General features: G+C 46.3%; 1 protein-coding gene across 1 annotated transcript in view; it reads left to right on the top strand.

Annotated features, from left to right (window-relative positions):
• Positions 1-19573: 19573 nt before the first annotated feature.
• The window catches only part of LOC142257209 (3-beta-hydroxysteroid sulfotransferase-like), a 109009-nt gene continuing 106838 nt past the window's right edge, over positions 19574-21744 (top strand). Inside the window, exon 1 of the mRNA XM_075329350.1 lies at positions 19574-19736. The gene's annotated coding sequence lies outside the window, so the exon portion shown is untranslated. The remainder of the gene's footprint in view (positions 19737-21744) is intronic.

The following is a 21744-nucleotide window of genomic DNA, read 5'->3' on the forward strand; positions in this document are numbered from 1 at the left end:
TTTAAGCTGCGGTGCAGAGCGCACACCTGCGCACATAGCATCAGACAACAAAATCGTATGAGGGATGTCACACGTTACAATTGACTAGGTTCGTGCAACAAAACGCTCAATTCTAGAGAATGATACGATGTGTTTGCGATCAACGGTTTTGCGTTCAATCCTGATCGCATGTAGCTGTCACACGCAGATACCTCACAAACGATGCCGGATGTGCGTCACTTACAACTTGACCCCAACGACGGATTGTGAGATATATTGAAGCGTGTGTAGCGGGCTTAAGGAGCCCTTTGTCCGCAGACGCTGGCCCATGGGATCTCTAAGCCATGGCAGTGGCTGTTTATCCCCCTCGTTGGGCTGTTGCCTTCAGTCGGGACTTTGTGTGGGACAAGACCTCTAGTCCTGGCCGCAATCAGTTAATTAGCTAGCCCCCAGTAGCTTCTGGACCTAGCTTCAGGGTCTGAGTACCTCCCTTTGTGCTCCGGTTTCCGAGTCGGTTCCCCGGGTCGGTACCAGCGGGCTAGAACCCTGTCCCGGTCCACCTCGATTGCATCGAGCCATCTTCCCGGCTCCTGCAGACAGAGGCCTCCTTCTGCCTCCTAGCCAAAGGCACCTGCTCAAATTGGTTTCTCACCTCTGCTGGAACTGCACACAGTTCCAGCCCACACAGCTCTCCAACTTGAACTCTGAAACTCAACTCTTTACTTTCCCACGTCAGGCTCTCTGAACTACTTGGTGGGCGTCTTCCAATCGCCTGGTTCCGCCCCTGGTGTGTCCATCAAGCCTTGAGGGGGGTGACTAGCATTTAAATGTTTGGCTGTGTATTACCTATGAGGGACAGGTGTAATGCGGGGCCCTATCTGCGACTACCTGGCCCGGCCAAGGCGTCACACTCCCCCTTGGTTAAGCACAGACCATTCGCAGGCTGTCCGACAACCACCGGTTTATTTTGCTTTTTTGAAACTGAAAAAGATAAAACACACATACAATTATACTAACATATTTACATTCATGAAGGTTTTGTTTTATCCCTGTGGCGGGAGGCAGTTTGCTTAAACGTTACATAATAAAAAAACATTTTTATTAACCGGGAACGGGATGGGACCGGGTCCTTTTCACTTTCGCCCACCCAAGCAAACCTAGCCCTGATGCTGCCTCTAAAAATCAGGTCAGCACCCCTTTTCCCCAGTCCAGGAAACAGGTTCGGATCCGGGTGTTGCCCGCACGGGCCGAGTAATAAGTTCCTTACCCGGCAGTCTCTCTCAGAGGCCCCACGTCCAGGGGACCCATGACCCGGAGGGTAGTCACGGGTCTCAATGGTGACATGATCTCAATTACAATTTCCCGCAGGCCCTTCCTCCAACCAGCCTCTCCGGAGACTACAGGATGGTGAAAGGGTGGTCCAGAGACTATTTACAAGGCCCAATAGTCTTTGGGGTGGCCTGCAAGTTCTCGGTCTTGTCTCTATTGAACTTTAAAATGGGAACGTCAACAGGGTCCCAACGGGGACGGGCAGAAAGGTAGCCGGAACCGCTACCTCATCAATATTCCTCTTCTTCTGGGCTGGAGGGTGGAGGAGAGGGGCGGACGTGCCGCTGAGTACCCATGGTTGCCCTTCTCCGGACACTTAGGGAAAACCACCCCCTCTCTCCGCAGTGCCGGGTATATGTTACCAGGTTCCCGGGCTCCAGGTCCTGGTCGGGATGGCCCATGGGAAGGTGGGGGTAGACATTCCTCCGGGAAACAAAGATCTCCGCCTCCAGGCCCGGCTCAAAGATGAACCGCCATCCTCTTTGGGGGTCAAAATGTCGAACTTGACCTTCGTATGTCGGGCCCCTTACCCGAAAGGTGGCGTTCTGGAGGTTATCTTTCTCCTGGATGGTCCAGGAAAAGACTTCCGCCTTCCATTTTTCATGGGCGGAGATTTCCCGGACCAGCTGGCGCTGCTGCCGCTCCCAATTTGGAGCGTCTGCAGCCTGCTCCAATTTGCTTTGCGCGGGGGTCGGGCCCAGCTGGAATTCCCCCATGCCTGCTACGACCGGCACCTTCTGCACTGGGGGACCCCGCTGTGTCGTGGCCTGCTCAGCTGCCTCACAGCGGCAACCCCGCGACGCCTCAGCTGAGGCTTGAAATCTGGGAGCTGCCAGCTTTGCCTGCTGGGCTGGCTTCCGGTCAGGGATCACCTCCACCTTGGCCGGGCGGACTGCCGGGGCTGTTGTCATCTGGGGCGCGGCCTCCTCCGGGATCAATGGTACGTCCAAGTCGGGACGGGGCACTTCCTGGACGCTGGTGCGACGTGGAGCCCGTACAGGTGCCGGAGCCATAACAGGCTTGCTGCTGGCAGCTTCTTTGGCCTGATCCTCATGGGCCGACGGCACGGGCACCACTGCCGGTATTAAGGGCAGCGGACCGAGCGGGGAGACAATCACGGGTGCAGGCAGTGAGGGAGGCAGCGCGGCGGGCAGGGGCAGACCGGTTCCTTCAGCCTGAACGGCCGGTCCCTGGGGGACGCAAGGGCGTGGGTCACTTACCCTCTCCTCCGATGCTGTATCCACTTCACGAATCCTCAGAGTCACGGCTATCTCCGCCATCTCGGCTGCCCACCACCTTAGCAGGCAGGTTGCCTGAGCATGGATGCGGCAGCACATCTGCTCCGTCCGGGCTTCCACCCAGGCCGCGGTGCTGGGTGCGGGCTCGTCCATCACCGCTTTGCCAGATGGTGCGGCCATGTTATCTCGATGGTATCCAGAAATGGGAAGTGTGGCAGGGTCCTGGAGTCCCTGCCTTTTATCTGCTCGGTCACATGTTCCAGAATCTTCACCCGCCCCCCCTTGGTCTTTTCGAGGCCCTCCACTAGCCGGCCAGGAAGTTTCGTTTTTCTACTTTCGGCTTTTCTTTACAGCCGTGTTTCCAGGGGGCGGGGCTTCAGCTTTGCGCCCTTTCTCAGGGAAGGAGACCTTGGGCGGGAACTTTCGCGCCAACAAGATGGCGGATTCTGAAAATTTTGCAACGGATCATTGCTGGCTTCAATACAAGGCACACTTCCACAAGATAAGTGGATGGGTAAGTATCCTGTTTGTGATGCCAGAAATTGAGGTGTACCGCCCCGTGCTTGTCAGCCGAGCTGCTCGGATCCGGACCTTCAGTGGGTGGTACGAGGGTCTCCGGACCCGGGGGTCTCGCGGTCACTTCAACTGAAAGGGGGGTTGTGGTTTGGGGACGTAGATGTACGTCCGGAGCCGTGTTAAGTTCGTGACACCACCCACGGGATGTGGTGAAGGTGGACACCACCGCTGCAGTTACGGGGCACCCGGGGGAGATGTTTGGCAGCAAGTTGTTAACCCCTCCGTGGGCAGTGATGGTGGCCCCAGGACCCGTTGGGGGAGTTTGGCGGTGCAGGGAGATGGGCGACCGGAGGGTGCTGTTGTACTCACTATTAGTAAACACACGAGTCTCTGGTAAACCAAGGTGATGGTGGTCGGTGCCCGCAGCTGGCTGCAGTCTGGTCCCCCACCCGGCTGGTGGTCTCTGTCTTTCTCCCGCACCTGCGTTGGATGGTGGACTGCCTGTGCTTGTAACTTCAGGAGTCTGCTCCCGGCTTGTGGTTGCCTAAGGAGCCCTTTGCCTGCAGACGTTGGCCTGTGGGATCTCTGAGCCATGGCGGTGGCTGCTTATCCCCCTCGTTGGGCTGTTGCCTTCAGTCGGGACTTTGGATGGGACAGGACCTCCAGTCCTGTCCACAATCAGTTAATTAGCTAGCCCCCAGTAGCTTCTGGACCTAGCTTCAGGGTCTGAGTACCCCCTTTGTGCTCCGGTTTCCGAGTCGGTTCCCCGGGTCGGTACCGGCGGTCTACAACCCTGAGTACCACCGCTGCTGTTGGGAGGCACCTGGGGGCGATGGTATGGCAACTGGTTGTTTAACCCCTCTGTGGGTAGGGGTGGATGCCCTGGGGATCAGTGTCCAGGACACGGGGAGTGATGTAACCGGAGGTGGCGTGATGGGCCAGACCGGGGAATGTTGGTGTACTCCCTGTTGATTAAATGCACACAAGTCTGCTGGTAAACCAAGGTGTCAGTGGCCAGCCGACGCTTCTGGGTGTACTCGGGTCTCACACCCAGCTGATGTACCGATGTCCCTTCCTCCGGCACTCTACAATTTTCCTCACTTATGGACAACTCTGTATGGAACGGGGAAGTCCGCTCCCGGTATGTTCTGGTTGGGAGACGTGTCCGTGAAAACTGACCCTTGGGATTTCAGTTGGTGTTTGCGGATACGCTATCCCCCGTGGTGGGCTGCCATTTCGCTCTATCTGGGCTAACACTTGTGGAGCAGTATCTGGAACCTTGCTCCCAGCCTGGTGAATTAGAGAAGGGGCTTGCAACCATCTTCTAACTAGGGTCCAGGTACCCCGCCTGTGCACGGTTTCTGGACCGGATCTCCGCTGTCTGTATCGGCGGCCTCCAACCCTGTACCGGTCCACTCTGGATCTCCCGCGACCGGACTCTCATCGCCTTTGGACACGGTCCACTGCTTGCCACCTAGCCAGTAGACCAGGGCCACTACCCTGGCTACTTTCCACTAGGCACAGCCTTGACCTCCACAGTCTGTCACTGTCACAGACTCCTCTCCACTTGCACTTCCAACTCCAACTTGAACTTAACTCAGACTGCTGAGTTCCCGCCCCCGGATCCCCAAGACCCCTAGGTGGGTGTTCCCAATCCACCTGGTCCTGCCCACTGGTGTGTCCTTCTTACCCTGAGGGGGTGTGGCTAGGATTTTGTGGCTGATGGGACCTGTTGTGGGAAGGTGTTATGTGGGGTGTTGTGTTCTTCTGTGACCACCTGGCGGCGCCAGGGCATCACACTGTCTGGTCCCTTGCTCTACCTCACTGAAGCCTCTCTGCTGCCTTCTGTATGTTCTGGTCACCAGATTTCTTCCTCTTGCTCAAGCTTCTGCCTCTTCACCTCCACACCACACTGTTCCACTCTGCTACATCTTCTACTCGCACTTCTCTCTGTTGCTCTTCCCTAACTCACTAAAACCAGGAAATGTCTTCCTATACGAGGGGCTGCTAAGTCTTTGTGATCTTTTTTTGTTTCTATGGTAATGAATGTTACATCAAATGAAAGCCTTATGTGTCTAAATTTTGTGTTTGTTGCTTATGGCAACAGTGTTCTACCCACGCGGGAAAACAAAATGGCTGAATCTAATGCGATATTAACAGCAACTGAGAGAAGAGGAGTGATAAAATTCTTGTTTCTGCAAGGGAAGTCCGCAAAGGATATTCATGGTGATATGTCGCAGATGTTGGGGAATCAATGCTCTTAATATTGGACAGTTAAGAACTAGGTTGCCAAATTTAAAAGTGGCCACTTCAGCACCAATGATGAGGAACATCCTGGACGACTGAGAGTGGTTATTGTTCCAGAGATCGTCGATGCTGTGCACAGCCTCATACTGGAGAATAGACGAATTTCAGCTAAAGCAATAGCAGACATCATGGGGATTTCCCATGAACTTGTTTGTGTCATTATTCATGAACATTTGGACATAATGAAGCTATCTGCAAAGTGGGTCCCCAAATATTTGACAACAGATCAGAGAAGCATGCGAGTGAAAACTTCCTGGTCCATTTGACAGCGTTTCCGGACTGATAAGAACTTCCTGGATTGACTTGTCACTATGTATGAGACTTGGATTTATTTGTATGACCCTGAAAACAAGGAGCAGTCAAAAGAATGGAGGCACAGTGGTTCTCCTCGTCCAAAGAAGTTCAGGGTGCAAAAATCAGCCACTAAGGTGATGGCATCTGTATTCTGGGACAAGGAGAACATGCTGCTAGTGGACTACCTTCAAAAGGGTTCCACCATCAATGCAAAGTAGTACATTGAACTTTTGGCCCAATTGAAGGCAGCTCTGAAGGCCAAAAGGCGCAACAAGCTGTTCAAAGGAATCTTATTCCTGCAAGACAACGCCTCCGCACACACTGCACAAGCGACCACAACAAAACTGTCAGAGTTGGTCTTCCAGATGGTTGACGTTATTCACCAGATCTAACTCCCTCCAACTATCACCTGTTTCCAAACCTGAAGAAACACCTCAAGGGTAAAAAATTTCACACCATTTCTGATGCCATGGCTACTACGGATGCCTGGTTTGAGGCACAACCGAAATCCTTTTTGCTAGGCTTATAGAACTTGGAATACCGGAATACCGAAATAATAAGTGTGTTGACATCAGTATGTGGAATAAATGTAAAGTTTCATCATCCTATCTCGTTTCTTTCTGGATAAATCTAAAGACTTATCAGCAGCCCTTCGTATCTCCTCACTGTGGGCCGGGCCTATTCAACTAACCCTTTCAGTACTGTCACTATACCTTCTATCTGAGCCTCCCTTCCCTGCAAAGGAGCCCATCGCCATCTAGTTGTAGCTGACAGTACTGCGACATAACTCACATGACAAGGCATTTTGACCATTCAATATTACCGAACATTACACCTAAAAACAAACCTTTCCATTAATCACACATGTAAAGGCATGAAGCCTTCAGGTGTGGCAGGGCACTGGAAACATTCTTACATTCCCTCCCACTTTATCATGGTTGTCCTCAACCATGTGGTCACCTGTAAAACACAAAGGCGCATCATGCATTCAATAACACTCTACATTTCTATCAACAATTCTTTTCTTTTCTGACATCTCGACATTTTCTTTACCTACAAATTTTTCGAGATTCAAGTTTTCATCAGACACTAAGGCTATGTTCACACACTGCGTTTTTTACCTGCGTTTTGGGTCCGTTTTGGGTCCGTTTTTGCTGCAGAAATTTCTTGAGAAATTCTTGTAACCTTTCTGCAGACATTCCCCAGCAAAACCTATGGCAAAAAAAATTAGCTGTGCACACACTGCGTTTTTTTCTTAAGAAAATTCTTTCAGTAGATTTTCTTAAGAAAAAGAATGAGCATGTCACTTCTTTTCTGCAGCTAACTGCGTTTTTTGCCATAGATAATTGGCACAATAACGCAGGGAGCAACCAGCGGTAAAAACGGACCTAAAACGGACCTAAAACGGACCTAAAACGGACCTAAAACGGACCTAAAACGGACCTAAAACGCAGGTGCATTTTTGGTGCGTTTTTTAACACAGGTGCACTCTTAAGAAATTTCTTAAGAAATTTCTTAAGAAAAATCATTTTTCTAGTGTGAACATAGCCTAATACTTCACCTCCACTAGCCTCAAAATCTTGACTGAGGTCTGTCAATAAAACTTTGGTAACGGTGGCTTTAAACTCTTTAAAGCTTACACAAACTACTTTACAGAGTAGAAAGGCAATTTCCAGTACAATCCTTATGGTAATAAAATCAAAAGTTTATTCCAGGGATTAAATTTAAGCAGGATAAATTTTAAAGCTTTAAGAAGGATCCTGCATAAATTTTTATCACTGGAATAAACTTTTGATTTTATTGCAGTACGGATTGTGCTGGAAATTTCCTTTCTTCACTGCATTTGAATTACTGTGTTCACCAGCTGGTACCAGCACCTGACGGAGACATTACCCCTCCCTAATTTAATTAATTAAAGTGTTGAGTCTGTTTTTGTAGGGCATGTCAGTGTCCTAACCTGGAAATCTTTTCTATTGATAAAAGTAGAAATATTTACAAACCAGAATAATACAGAATAAAATCATATGTACATTTTCAGCGAACCCACCCGGCAACAAAAACACTACACCCAACCACAGCTCCACTGCCGGTACATACACCCAAAATATTACACTACATACAAATATTAACAGATATTTGCATATCCAAACAAAGAGCCTCATGGTCATAGCTTGAGATCTCATATGGATCCCACTGGACCTGGTATGTTTTAACCCTCCAGTGTGGCCAAAAGACAGCACACTCCAAAAGCATACGAATAAACAAGAGCACTAGGAGTACTGGTGCAAAAATAGAAAATTTATTTTCAATCTCAAAACATAACAACAAGTAAGAAGGACATTTTCAAGCACAAATTGGGGGAATAAATACCTGGGTCCCGTGGACCACAATAAAAGAAACTCTGTAATAGATCAGTATAATAGGGCTTGAGCTAAGAATAGCCACAGATAGTATGGGTATAGGGAGTCAGGCAAGACATAAGGGGGCACAGTATATAAAAACCCTTGAAAAGGGCTACATATATAGTAACTGGTCAGGGAATCAATATATTAATCTGTGCGAGTATCACTGAAATGCTTGCCTGCTCACGGTGGTGGTGCAGGGGAGCCAGACTGGAGGAAAACCTCCAGCAAAAGCCTGGGTCCCGTGGACCACAACCATAGTGTTTGTAGAATTCTATAATGTGGCTTAGTTCATAGGAGGAGGGGTAGGAACCGATTCAACAATCCTCCCCCAAAAAATCAGGCAAAAGGGAAACCCGCTAAGAAGCCGAATGCCCTAGAGGTAATCAACCTCTCTAGCCATAAACTGACACAATACCAACTTGAGGTGCTCTCTAGGGGGTTGAACTTTGTCCCGACTAACTGTTTTAACCTCTTCACTGCAGTGAAGGACCTGCACCTCTTTGCAAGGAAATTGAGTCTTAAAAAACACCACCAACGAAGCCATAGAGAGGACGGGCTGGACAGCACTATGGAAAGAGAGGCCATTCAAACACTTAATGACCTATTAGAGGAACAGAATGCCCAAACCCAAGGTACGTTCCCTCCAAGTGTCTACCCTAAATCATCAAGGTTTCCTCCCTTGTCCTTATGTGCAGAAGTGGATATTTTTACTAAAGTAGTGACTAAAGATTTCACGAAAATCACCACCCAGAGACGGGGTGATAATCTGGGTCGCGACCACCGCCTCGCACTCAGACAATTACAGTCACTGTCTGACGTAGTAATTAAACCTTCGGACAAGGGGGGCAACATTGTTATTTGGCCCTGTGACAAATAGGAGAGGGAGGCCTATAGGCAGCTAAGAAGCAGGGACACAAATCAAAAACTGGATTATAATCCCCTCCCTTGCTTCTTGGCTGCACTATCACTCATTTTACAGCGGGCACTAGACGAGGGCATAATTACCAAAAAGGTGCATGATGGCCTTCTCAGTGTGTCCCCTAAAGTCCCGACGTTTTACCTCCTACCCAAGATCCACAAAGATCCCCTTGACCCACCCGGGCGTCCCATAGTGTCCGGCATTGAAGGATTGAGTGATCCAATTTGTAAATTTCTGGACTACTACTTGAAACCTCTTGTAGAAACTCTTCCTTCATATGTCCGAGACACTACGGATGTCCTGACTAGGGTCGACGGGATATTTGTGAATCCTGGAGTACTCTTGGTCACGACTGACGTCAAATCTCTATATAGATGTATTTCACATAATGATGGCCTCGCCGCGGTCCGCTTCTTCCTGGGAATGACCAATCTGGATTCACACCTATCGGAATTGATCCTCGAGCTCCTCTGCTTTGTCCTGAAACATAATTTGTTTGTTTTTAAATATTATTTCTATCTGCAGACCCATGGCACAGCCATGGGGGCAGCCTGCGCGCCTTCATACACCAACATCTTCCTGGGTTTCTGGGAGAGGGAACTATTTGGCGACGGAGGCGTGCGGGCGGCCGACCATGTGCTGTGCTGGATGAGGTATATAGATGATATTTTGTTTTTGTGGCAGGGCACAGCCAACGAGCTCAGGGATTTTGTGAAGGACTTAAATCATAATCCATACAATATCAAATTAACTTACCAATTTCACCCTAGTAAGGTCGATTTCCTGGATATCAGTCTGGAGTTAGACCATCACCGGGTTATCCAGACTGATGTCTTCAGGAAATCGACCTCAGTAAAGTCCCTCCTACATGCATCCTCAGCACACAGTTACTCAACCATTAAAGCAATACCGATTGGTCAATTTCTCAGTATGAGGCGGATATGTTCGACTGAGGCCAACTTTCGACGTCAGGCAGAAGATCTCAAGGGGAGGTTTCGTGATCGCGGATACAGTGGGAGGGTCATCAAGAATGGCTATAATCGTGCCATTCAAAACACCAGAGGACAACTCCTACTCCCATCAAAACCCAGGAAGACCGAGAATACCATCAGGTTCATATCTACTTACAATCAACAATGGGAGAAAATGAGCAACATATTGGTGAAACATTGGACCATTTTGCAGGCTGAGCCGGCACTTAGGGGTTGCCTCCCTGATGTCCCCTCCATGACATCTAGGAGATCTAGAAATCTCCGTAACCTGTTGGTGCGCCGCCACTATGTCAATACCCCTTCAAACTTTTTTGGATGCAACTACATCTAGAAGGGGCTGTACCCCATGTGGCCACTGTGTGGCATGCGTTAACATCAGCAGGGGGAATTCTTTATCTTCTGCTGATGGGTCATGCACCTTTCAGATCAAGGAGTACATCTCATGCCATACCACCCACGTCATCTACTACGCAACATGTGATTGCCCCTTGATCTATATTGGTCTAACTACACGTGAACTCCATGTCCGCACACGTGAACACGTGAGGGACATATGTGGGGCTAAGACAGTTATTGATATCTCGACTCTAAAAACCCTACCTAGACATTTTAGAGCTGCACACCAATGTAGTCCTAGGTCATTGTAGGTCTTGGGGATAGATGTAGTATATGGGGGCATTAGAGGAGGCAATCTGAAAAAGCGCCTTGCACAGACTGAGACCCGATGGATCTCCACTCTGGGCACGCTAACACCGGACGGTCTGAACGAGTCCATTAGCTATGCCCCTTTTTTAATAAACCACATGCGGGTCCTAAAATCGTTTGGGCCCCCCTCCTTTTTTCCTTGACTTTTGAACCTCTTTGCTTCATTTGAAATTGAGTTTTATTGCCTTTCCTTATGGGACTATATGAATTTTGAAATTAACCTTTTAAAAGGTCATGAGTCAAGGACTAAGAATTGTAAAGATGTAGGATCCTTTCATCCATATATATGTTTTAATTCATTTGTTGTATATATAGTCATATTGTTTTTGTTTGTTTATTAGGTTTTTTCATCATCCTTCCTTTTTGATCCTCTGCGGTGCTTTCGACATCACTCAACCTATTTGCCAAGAACTGTGAACCTGTCTGGATTGGGAATCCACCACCATTGAAATAAATACTTATGCATGTGATATGTAACCCCCCCTCCTTCCTTCCCCTTTTCCTTCTCTCCCTCTTTTTCTTTCTCCCCCCTTCCCTTTTTCCTCTTCCTCTGCTTCTTTTCCCCTACCTTTCCCTTTTCCCCTTCCTCCCTTTTTTCCTTTTTGGTGATTATCAGGAGTTTTAAATATGTATATTGATATTTTGAAAAATGACACATGTTGCATAATTTGACATCTTAATGTACACATTTCCTCCTTATATTATGCATAGTACTATCTACATGCTGGTTTAGCCATACTTTATGGTGGCTGCCCCCATCCTACTACTGTGCCATTTGTCCTTGGCTTTTTAATATTAATATTATGCCCTTTTTTAGACTTATGTAATGTCTTTTTTCCCTTTTTTTCCCCTTGTTACCCTTTTGAATTTTGGTAAGGCAAATCCAAGGAGTATCTTTGTTTATTTAACCTAAGATTTCCACGTGTCTTTTTCCATTTTGAGTACCTGTCATGCTCGTCGGTGGTGACGCATCCTCCTTCTGAGCTCAGTGACAGATTTACTTGATGATGTGTGTCACCCATGGCATACTACCTGGACTTTTATGTCCTTTTAAAATCCCTTTAAAAAAATCCCCTTGATAAAATCTTTTTGCCTTCCCCACTCTGTCACCAGGGGGGGGGCGCGGTGTGTGTGGTGTCCGCTGTGCACTTGGTACTTACATTTTCATACGTGTGCCTATGTGCTCATCCGGGCTATCTGCACTCCCTGTGTCCCTCCTGTTGCCAGGGAGCCGTGATGCCGTGCTTCCTCCAGCGTGTCCTGCGCATGCGCACTTAGTGCGCTGTCTGAGGCATCACTGTGCAGCTGCGCGAGCGCCTCTGACTCCTCTGGCATCCGGTCATGTGGTATACATCACGTGACCTGGTGATGGATATTCAAAAGGGCGTCGCGGCTTCCCCACACCGCACTCACTCCTCCCGAAAGAAGCGGTAATATACCGCGAAACAACCGTCGGAGATTCCCCTCTGGTTTGGCCTGGCTCCCCTGCACCACCACTGTGATTAGGTAAGCGCCCCACTCGCCCTGTGGATATGGGCTAAAGTAATTTCCATGTTGTTTACATATGGCCCACCTCCACTTTTTTGAAAGGGCTTTATGGAGTCTTTACGCATATCTTCCTAATCCGGCAGTATTATCCATCTGTATAACCCTAAGGGCTCCTCCTCCTATGAACTAAGCCACATTATAGAATTCTACAAACACTATGGTTGTGGTCCACGGGACCCAGGCTTCTGCTGGAGGTTTTCCTCCGGTCTGGCTCCCCTGCACCACCACCGTGAGCAGGCAAGCATTTCAGTAATACTCGTACAGATTAATATATTGATTCCCTGACCAGTTACTATATATGTAGCCCTTTTCAAGGGTTTTTATATACTGTGACCCCCTTATGTCTTGCCTGACTCCCTATACCCGTACTATCTGTGGATATTCTTAGCTCAAGCCCTTTTATACTGATCTATTACAGAGTTTCTTTTATTGTGGTCCACGGTACCCAGGTATTTATTCCCCCAATTTGTGCTTGAAAATGTCCTTCTTACTTGTTGTTATGTATTGAGATTGAAAATAAATTTTCTATTTTTGCACCAGTACTCTTAGTGCTCTTGTTTATTCAGATATTTACATATGTACAACTTTTCAACATAAAAAAGAAGCACAATTTGGCAAAACATAACAGGCACAACTCAGAATACGACTAAAACATAAAACACGCAACTTGGCAAAAAAAAAAATATTCCCACCACCCTTAAACAGCAACATTTTTTTTTCCACACAATAATAATAATAATAATAATAATAATAACAATAATAACACACAAAATAAAACCTACTTAACATATCTAACTAAACCCACCACCATCCGGTTGCCCAGCTCCCAAGTTCAAAGGATAGTCCTCCCGAGCTTGAGTTGATCCCCCAAAGTTTTCCCCAGACTGGGAAACGGAGCCGGACATCTGATACTTATGACACCTCCCCTCCCCCCCTCCCCCCTGTAAAAAAAAACCCCGCCCAAAACATGACTTCCCTGCTACACTAATCCACAGAACAAATTCTGAAAACCAAAGAAAACAGGTACGATTAACAAAATAAAAGTATAAAACGAAACACATTTTAGCTCAGGGTCAGTGTCTGCAAACCTTTCTCCCAGATAATGTTTTTAAAACAAAAACCTAGGGTGAGAAAGACAGCCCATCACCAGGAAAGGGAAAGAGGAAAAAAGGGAAGGAAAAAAGTGGAGGGAGGGAAGGGAACAGACTGGAAGGGAGAGATACTGGTGCAAAAGACAGCTAGTGCACCCTGAATGAGAAACCCCTCCACAAGCGAGAGGGCCTTGGTGCACCAAACTGCTCATACTCCAGGGAGCGTAACTTTGCCATGTTACCAAGGATGTTACTACACACATCATCTACTTGGAGGATTTTGCTGCCGGTCGATACTAAATAACGTGCATTCCATGTGAAGTACCTAAAAACTATGCTAGCTATAAATAAAGTGGTCAGGTCCTGTCCACCTGGGTATTTGAAAGCTCCATAGGCCCACTCAGCTCAGGAGAGACTGGCCAGCCGAGGCCAACCCATGGAAGCCTTCGCCCATTTGTAAATCTCTATGTTAAAGGGACAATGAAGCAGAAAGTGATCCATACTTTCCAGTATGCCCACTCAAGACTCTTGAGGACAATCTCTGTCTTCGGAGTTCCTGTACTTAAAATTGTCCCTTACATATAGCTTACCCAGGAAGTAACTCCAAGCCAAGTCCCAAAACTTCTCGGGGATCCATTTGGAATTTAATAATCCCAACCCCCCCTCCAGATCCCGGCTTGGGCAATCCCTAAGGACTAGCGGGGCCCGGAGATGCGTAGATAAGACATTCTCGTCGACTAACCTCCTCAACAGAGTTCTCACCTCTGACACCCCCAGACCCCACCAGTGGATGACCTTCAGAACCGGGGTAACATAAGCCGGAAGATGTCCGTGAGATATACGAAGGTCCTTCACACGCCCGCCTGTCTCCCATTCCTGGAAGAAAGGCCAAAACCACCCCTTGCAGGAGGATAGCCACTGAGGAGCCCTCTCTTCCCAGAGGTTTGCAATATTTTGCTTTAAAAAGGTACCTACCAGAAATCCCACGGGGTTGACCATATTTAACCCCCCTAGTCTCCTCGTACAGCAAGTAACCTCTTGCTTGACTAGGTTTAATCTGTTTCCCCATAACTGCTTGAAAAACAGGCTATAGACCCTCGTCCAGAAAGGCTCTGGTAAAATGCATATACAGCTCAAATAAAGTAACACTGAAAGTAAGTAAGTTTTGCACAAAGCAACCCTTTCCCTTGGGGTCAAATTTAAACCCTTCCAATGGTCCACTCTATGAGCAGTGATGTGAATTCTGTCTTCCTAAATTCTCGCTGGGTAATCACCCTGGCTAAATTCCAAGACTAGAACTTTGGCATATTCTTGGGGCTCTGGTAGAGTGTCCGGGAGACTAAAATCAGGCTCTCCTGCACCCAGCCAGAGACTTTCATATTTATCCTGATTGATCTTGGACCCGTAAACCTCCGAGTAGCGTTCTACTTCTGACAAAACCATCCCTGCCTCCTCTTGAGAAGAGACAAAGACAGTGACATCGTCCGCATAGGCTACTGCCCTCAGGATGGTCTCCTGTGGTCCAGAATCACCCATCCGAACCCCCCTCATACACCCTTAATCTATCCTTCTATTGAAGGGATCGATTGCAAAGGCATAGAGCAATGGGCTCAACAGGCAACCCTGGCGAACACCGGATCCCACCACAAAGGGCCGTCCAATCCAACCATTTACTAATGGGAAAGTCTCTACCCCTTGGTACAAAATCTGTAGCCAGCTGACAAACCCCCCCGGCAGACCATAACTCAAGAGAGTTAACCAGAGGTACTCGTGATAAACTTGATCAAAAGCCTTAGCTTGATCCAAGGACAGCAATTGCCCATTACAAAGATCTGCCCTGCCATGCTCCACGGCTTCCCGGGCACCCAGAACGACGCTAAAAGCGCCTTTGCCAGGAACAGTACAGTATTGGGACTCCGAAAAGAGCGCACTGGTGCAAATTTCAGCAGTCTGGTAAACAGCACTTTTGCCAGAACCTTTCTATCTACATTGAGAAGGGATATGGTCCTCCAATTCTCATTGTGCAATGGATCTTTGTGCAAATGTTGCTGAAAAATGTAAACTTGAATCTCTTAATGAAATTTGATTTGTGAGTTAAATATTTCTTTAGTTTTGTGAGAAGCATATTTGCAACTTTTTTTCTTGGCAAATGATCCTGATGATCGTTCATCAATATTGGATTGATGGTGGTCGGGCACCCAGGATCCTCACTGACCAGCTGTTATTAGCTCTTCTGCGGTATTCATCAGTGGAGATCACACAATGAACAGAGTGAACAGTCCAGCAGCTCCATTCAATGTTTACATCTGGCAGTGGCCTATTAACACATCACGCAAGGGATGTCGAGTATCAGAGCCTCACTATCCAACCATTTGATGACCATTTGGTAGGTATCATTATCATTTGATCAGACAGCCTTTTTATATGGTTGGCACAACTTATTTTTATTTTTTGTGCTTAACTATAAAGTGCCATCATATTTTGCAGAAGTTTGCAGACTTTATCATTAGTGTCACCATTGGGGCTCGCAATCTAAATACCTATCAACATATCAACCACAATTAAGCCATAAGTCTAGCTTGTGCTATGCTTACATACCAATTCACAGCTTTTATGACTGATGTCTCCTCTGATGACAATACTTCAACAAATGCTTATCAGCCATATATTGTTAATTTAGCATGGGTCAAGGGTGTGGAATACAATAAGCAGACTCAACATTTTGTTTACTACTAATATTCTATATGTAACAAGGCCACACAGTTTATACACAGTAGGTGAGTTTTTGGCAATGTAGTTTTTCTGAAGAAAACCTCAGCATCTCACAGCTTCAGAAAAGTTTATGGGATTTATAGAAATATCATGCCTATGTACTTTTTTATGCTGCGTAAAATGACCTACATTTTTTAAATTCACAACATATCATTTTTTCTGAGTTTTACGTGCGGATTTTCCTGATAAAATTGCATTAGAGTGGAAAATCTGCATGAAAAAAATGTTTGCACAAAAATGCTCACAATTTATCGGATTGGTACTCTCCACACCAATATATTAACATATTATATTGTTTAGGTTTCCAAACGGGTTCCCATGGGGGTGTATCTACATTTCTGAAACCTCAGGGGCTCTACAAATGCAACTGTGCCACCCCTGCAGCAGATCGAACTGCTTGGATCTGGAGGTGGTGATCCTTTTTGGCTCGAGGGTCTCCAGACCCGAGGCCTTAGGAGCCACACTCAAATGAAAAGGGAGTATTTACAGGGGATTTGGTATAGTTCGTGACGCCACCCGTGGGAGTACCACCACTGCCGTTGGGAGTACCCGGGGTGATGGAGTGGGGAAGCTAGATGACATTGCCCTCCATGGGTAGGGGTAGGCCCCAGGACTTTGGATGGAGGTATGGGGACACAGTGCAGGGGTCAGTCGGGTACTCACTCAGCAATGAAGCAGATGCTGACAACAGGGTAAACCAAGTCTCTGACTGCCATTGCCTCTCGAGGGGAGCTCGTCTGGGTCCCGTCCCCTGCAGTACTGCCGGTGGTCTGTAACCTGCCTTCTGGCAGAAAAGTTTTAGATTGTCCGTTATGGCCCGGTAGCTTGGAGCTGTCCGGGCCCCACTCCCCACTATGGTTAAGTGAAGGAGCCTGCTCTCAGGAGCTCAAGCTTGGGATTTCAGTGGACTGCTTGCTAGGAAAGCCCTATCCCCCTCCCCCTGGTATCCCTGATCTCTGAGCTGGTGGGAACAGTCCATAAAGGCCCTATTCTCCTCAGGTTAATTGCCGGGTTGCCTGAAGCTTCTCCCTGACCTAGGGTCCGTGTACTCCGACGTGCCTTTGGTCCCGGACCGGTGATAGCTCTGCTTTGGGACCAAACATTAGTTTTTGAAAATGCATGGGGTATCACTGTATTCAGAAGAAAATTGTGTAACAAATTATGTCGTAAGTTTTATCCTATCATCCATTGTCAAAATTATAATTTGGGCTAAAATAACATTTTAGCGAAATAAAACATAACCATCTTTTTTATATCCACATTTTAAAAACTTCTGCGAAGCACCTGGGGGTTCAAAATACTCAACACACCTTTACATAAATTCCTGTATGGGTCTAGTCTCCAAAATATGGTCACCTATATATGGACCTTTGTGGTTATGTAAATGAGACATGGTGCCTGCAATCTATTTCAGCAAAATTTGCTTTCCAAAAGTGAAATATTGCTCCTTCTGTTCAGAGCCCTCTCATTTGACTAAACAGAACTTTTTGACTACATATGGGGTGGTATCGCCGCGCTCATAAAAAAAAGTGAGTAACAAACTGTGGGGTCAACTCTTTGGTACCTTTACCTTTGGTACTTTTACCTTTTGTAAACATAAGAAATTTGGTGCTAAAACAAGATTTTTGTGAAAAAAATCAACAATTTCAATATGGCAACCTAACTTTATCAAATTCTGTGAAGTACCCGTGGGGTCAAAAGGCCCACTATACCTCTAGATAAAATTGCTGAGGGGCCTAGTTTCCAAAAAGTTATATTTTGTGGAGGGTTTCTACTGTTCAGGTACCTTAGGAGCCTTCCAAATGCAACATGGTGCCAGCAATCCATTTCAGCCAAATTTGCCTTCCAAAACTCAAATATTGCTCCTTTTGTTCTGAGCCCTCCCGTGTGTCCAAACAAAACTATTTTTACTACATGCAAGCTTATAAAAAACTGGGTAACAAATGGTGAGGTCCACTTTTTGGTGTTGCCTTTTGTAAAAGTGATTAATCCAGTGATTAAGCAATATATTTGTGAAAAAATTATAATTTTCAATATGGCAACTTAATGTTATAAAATTCTGGAGTGTTGCTTTAAATCTAAGCTCCCTGTTCCTGTCTTATACTTATCATCCTGTATTTTCATCCTTTTTTGGCATCGCTCTGATCCCTCAGCATAATCTTGTGCTCATAACGCTTGATTGGCCAGAAGTCAGAGGTAATACACAAGCACTCAATACAAGTCTATGGGAGCAAAATAAGGCTCCCATAGACTTGTATTGATTTGTAACCTCAGGTGTGCTCCATGAAACACTAGAGCTGCCGGTTATCACGAAACACCAGAGACTCTCCAGAGCGTCATTGAAAACAGGTAAAGAGAATGGAGGGTAAGTATAAAGGCGGCGTTACAAGCAACGATTTATCATGTGATCGCATGAGCGATTGCACCCACCCCGTCGTTTGTGCGTCAAGGGAAATTCATTGCCCGTGTCACACAAAGTCATTAAACCCCCATCACACGTACTTACCTCCCTAATTATGCCGCTGTGGGCGGCGAATATCCTCTTCCTGAAGGTCATTCGGTGTCACAGCGACGTCACACAGCGGCCGCCCAATAGAAGCGGAGGGGCGGAGATGAGCGTGATGTAACATCCCGCCCACCTCCTTCCTTCTTTATTGCTGGCAGGACGCAGGTAAGTTGTTCGTCGTTCCCGGGTTGTCACATGTAGCGATGTGTGCTGCCTCGGGAACGATGAACAACCGGCGCGCAGAAGGAGGAACAACATTATGAAAATGAACGACGTGTCAACGAGCAACGAGAAGGTTAGTATTTTTGCTCGTTAACAGTCGTTCAGAGGTGTCACATGGTACAACATCTCTAACGATGCCGGATGTGTGTCACGAATTCCGTGACCCCGACGACATATCGCATGATATATCGTACTGTGTAACGCCGCCTTAAGACAGGGGCAGTGTGCCTAGATTTAAAGCATCACTCTGGCTGTGAAATAAAAAAAAGCTGGAGTGAAACTTTAAAGGCACATTTAAACTGGCTAATAATTGGGGACTCATTCCCACTTTTGTCTTTCACTGGCAATCACCCAAGCAAAATGCTCATTCATTGGGTGCGATGATTTTTAAGTTGGCAATAGGCAGCACATCGCCTGCTGTAAAGAGATGCTGCCTGTGACATGATATTCTAAGGTCTGGGCGCAGAATTCATGATCACTCTGTGTGTATGGTGTGTTTGTCAGTCTAACACTTTGGATCAGCCATAATAGAAGGAGCATAACTATAGGAAGAGACAAATGTGTAACTTATACAGAAATCAAGAATTGTAGCTGGAAATTCACCTTTACAGTTTTAGCTGAGCTGGAAGAGCTGAGAACTTATGGTTTGGAGATATATTGCTGTTGAAGATAAACTGATAAAACATTTGTATATACCTGATAAAGATTACAGCATACTTTGTAACCTCAGAGGGAGTGTCTGTCAATGATACGGCAGAGGCCTTGAACACATTCCTCAGTAGTAAAACTACTTCTATAAAAGTTCCCCTATACATCGCCCCTTTCAAACATCAACTAGCAGAAGGTGGGCTGAGACTTCCAGTCTGTTTTAGTTGCCGGACGTGAACATTTCTACTCTTTGCTCATCTAGCGGGTAAGCCTATTTTGCCCTGTACGTTCTAACATTTGTGCACACACTTAAATTAGCCTTTATATGCTCGTCTGTTTAGTCTTGTGATGACTATTTGTTATTATGATGTAATTCAGATTCTTTATGAAGTTACAGAGCAGAAAAATCATTTCATTTATGCAGATGAATTCGTCCAGTTGATATTTATGTATTCCTTTAGTAGTGCAAGCTGAGACACACAGCGCACATCATATTAATTACCATTCAACACAACTCTGTAGAGTAATGTGCTACTTGTCTGGCATGTTAATTTGTCTGTGCAATTTCCGTAAAAGAAAAAACCTAAAGCTTCAGTTTACATGAAAGTATAATAAGAGCAAATGTTATACTGTATGTAGCATAATCATGGATTTCCCTGAAGCATGTATTGTTAAAAACAGTATATGTGTTACATACAAGGCTCTCACTGTACATAGATCCTGCCTTTACATGTACGTGTATGAAGACCAAATTTCAAAGTAGCTATTTGAAGATGCATGCATTCCATGTTTTGTGATCAGTTTCCCAGATGACTTTGTGTGTAAATGTGTTCTAATAATATTATATACATCTTTTGTTCTACTGTGAGTAGGGTCTTCGGAGGTACCCCGTCCCCTCCGCTGCCTCTGGTATCTGTATCATCTTATTATTTTACATTTTGCACCGTTTTCATACAGTGACCTTCCCGTTGGCTTCAATCAACTAGCGCCGATGGCAGCGAATACGCAGACTGGGATCTCAGCTCAATGAGCCACGATCTCAAACTTCGCATGCCCTGCAATACTTTACTGAAGCCCGCCGGAAGGTCAGTGTGAACAGGTGCCAGCAAAAATGTTTAAACAATAAAAAGACAGACCCCAGAAGCAGCGGAGGGATCAGGGTACAGCAGAAGGCCCTACCATCAGTACGACCTCGATGCACAAAGAGCTTAGAAATCCCAAACTTAAAATATAAATTAAACAACAACCAGGCTGCAAATTTATACACTAAAGTAAACAAATAAAAATCTTTTTATAAGTTGGAGCAAAAACATTTTTTTTTCATTTTTCCTCTCTTTTAAAAAAAAAATGTAAAGTAACCATCTATTAGACAAAGCTAATACGTACAAAATTCTTTGTTTATGTTTAGATTTGGATTTGGATGCTTTCTGAGTTAAAGATATATTTGTCGCTAAATTCTTTGATGGGTATGTTTATTTTCTAACCAAAGGCATCAGAGTTTGAGGGCCTTATAACATCTCTATCTCTATATTATATGTCTTTAAAGGGAATTTGTCAGCAGGTTTTTGTTATGTAATCTGAAAATAGTGTTATATAGGTCATAAAGCCTGATTCTAGGGAAGTTTCACTTATTAGTCTATGAGCTGTAATGTAAATGCAGTGTAGGGCATACAAGCCTCATGACAATTTGGATGGTGGGAGGTAAGGGGTTAAGGAGTTTGAAAATAAGTACATATGTGTGGGGAATCTGATTGAAGGGGAAGGCTTAGGGGTGGTATTATTGGGAGTAAAGGCATTGAGGGGGGTTGTTACGTTCTCTTGCTTCCTGGGACCCAGTTGATGCAAAACAGGACACTGTAGGGGGAAGATGGCAAATCTTGTGGCTTTGTTGGACATGGTGTGGGCTGCCATTGTGTTCTTAGGGTCCAATTTGTGCACGAGCAGCTTCATGTAGCCTGCACAATCCCTCCAGCAGCGGCGTTGAGCTCATCAAGCACTAAAGGCTGCAGTCCTGGCCTCCATAGCACTTTTCACCAGAGGGGGAAAAAACGATCAGAAATCATTCTAGGAGACCCCTCAGGGAACTTTTGGGGCCAAAGGAATGGTATGAGTCAGCGGCTTCTTCTCCAAACCAAGGGTGGAATCCTCAACACAGCCACACCCTACAGGAAGTGGTCATTATGGCCTTTCAGCCTACTTCCAGTTTGCGGCCTGCCAGGTCCTGGTGATGTGCTAGCCAGGGGTCGAATCCAATGCAGAGTGGATGACATGAA

Source organism: Anomaloglossus baeobatrachus, chromosome 11 (assembly GCF_048569485.1).
Source record: "Anomaloglossus baeobatrachus isolate aAnoBae1 chromosome 11, aAnoBae1.hap1, whole genome shotgun sequence".
Classification (NCBI taxonomy): Eukaryota; Metazoa; Chordata; class Amphibia; order Anura; family Aromobatidae; genus Anomaloglossus; species Anomaloglossus baeobatrachus.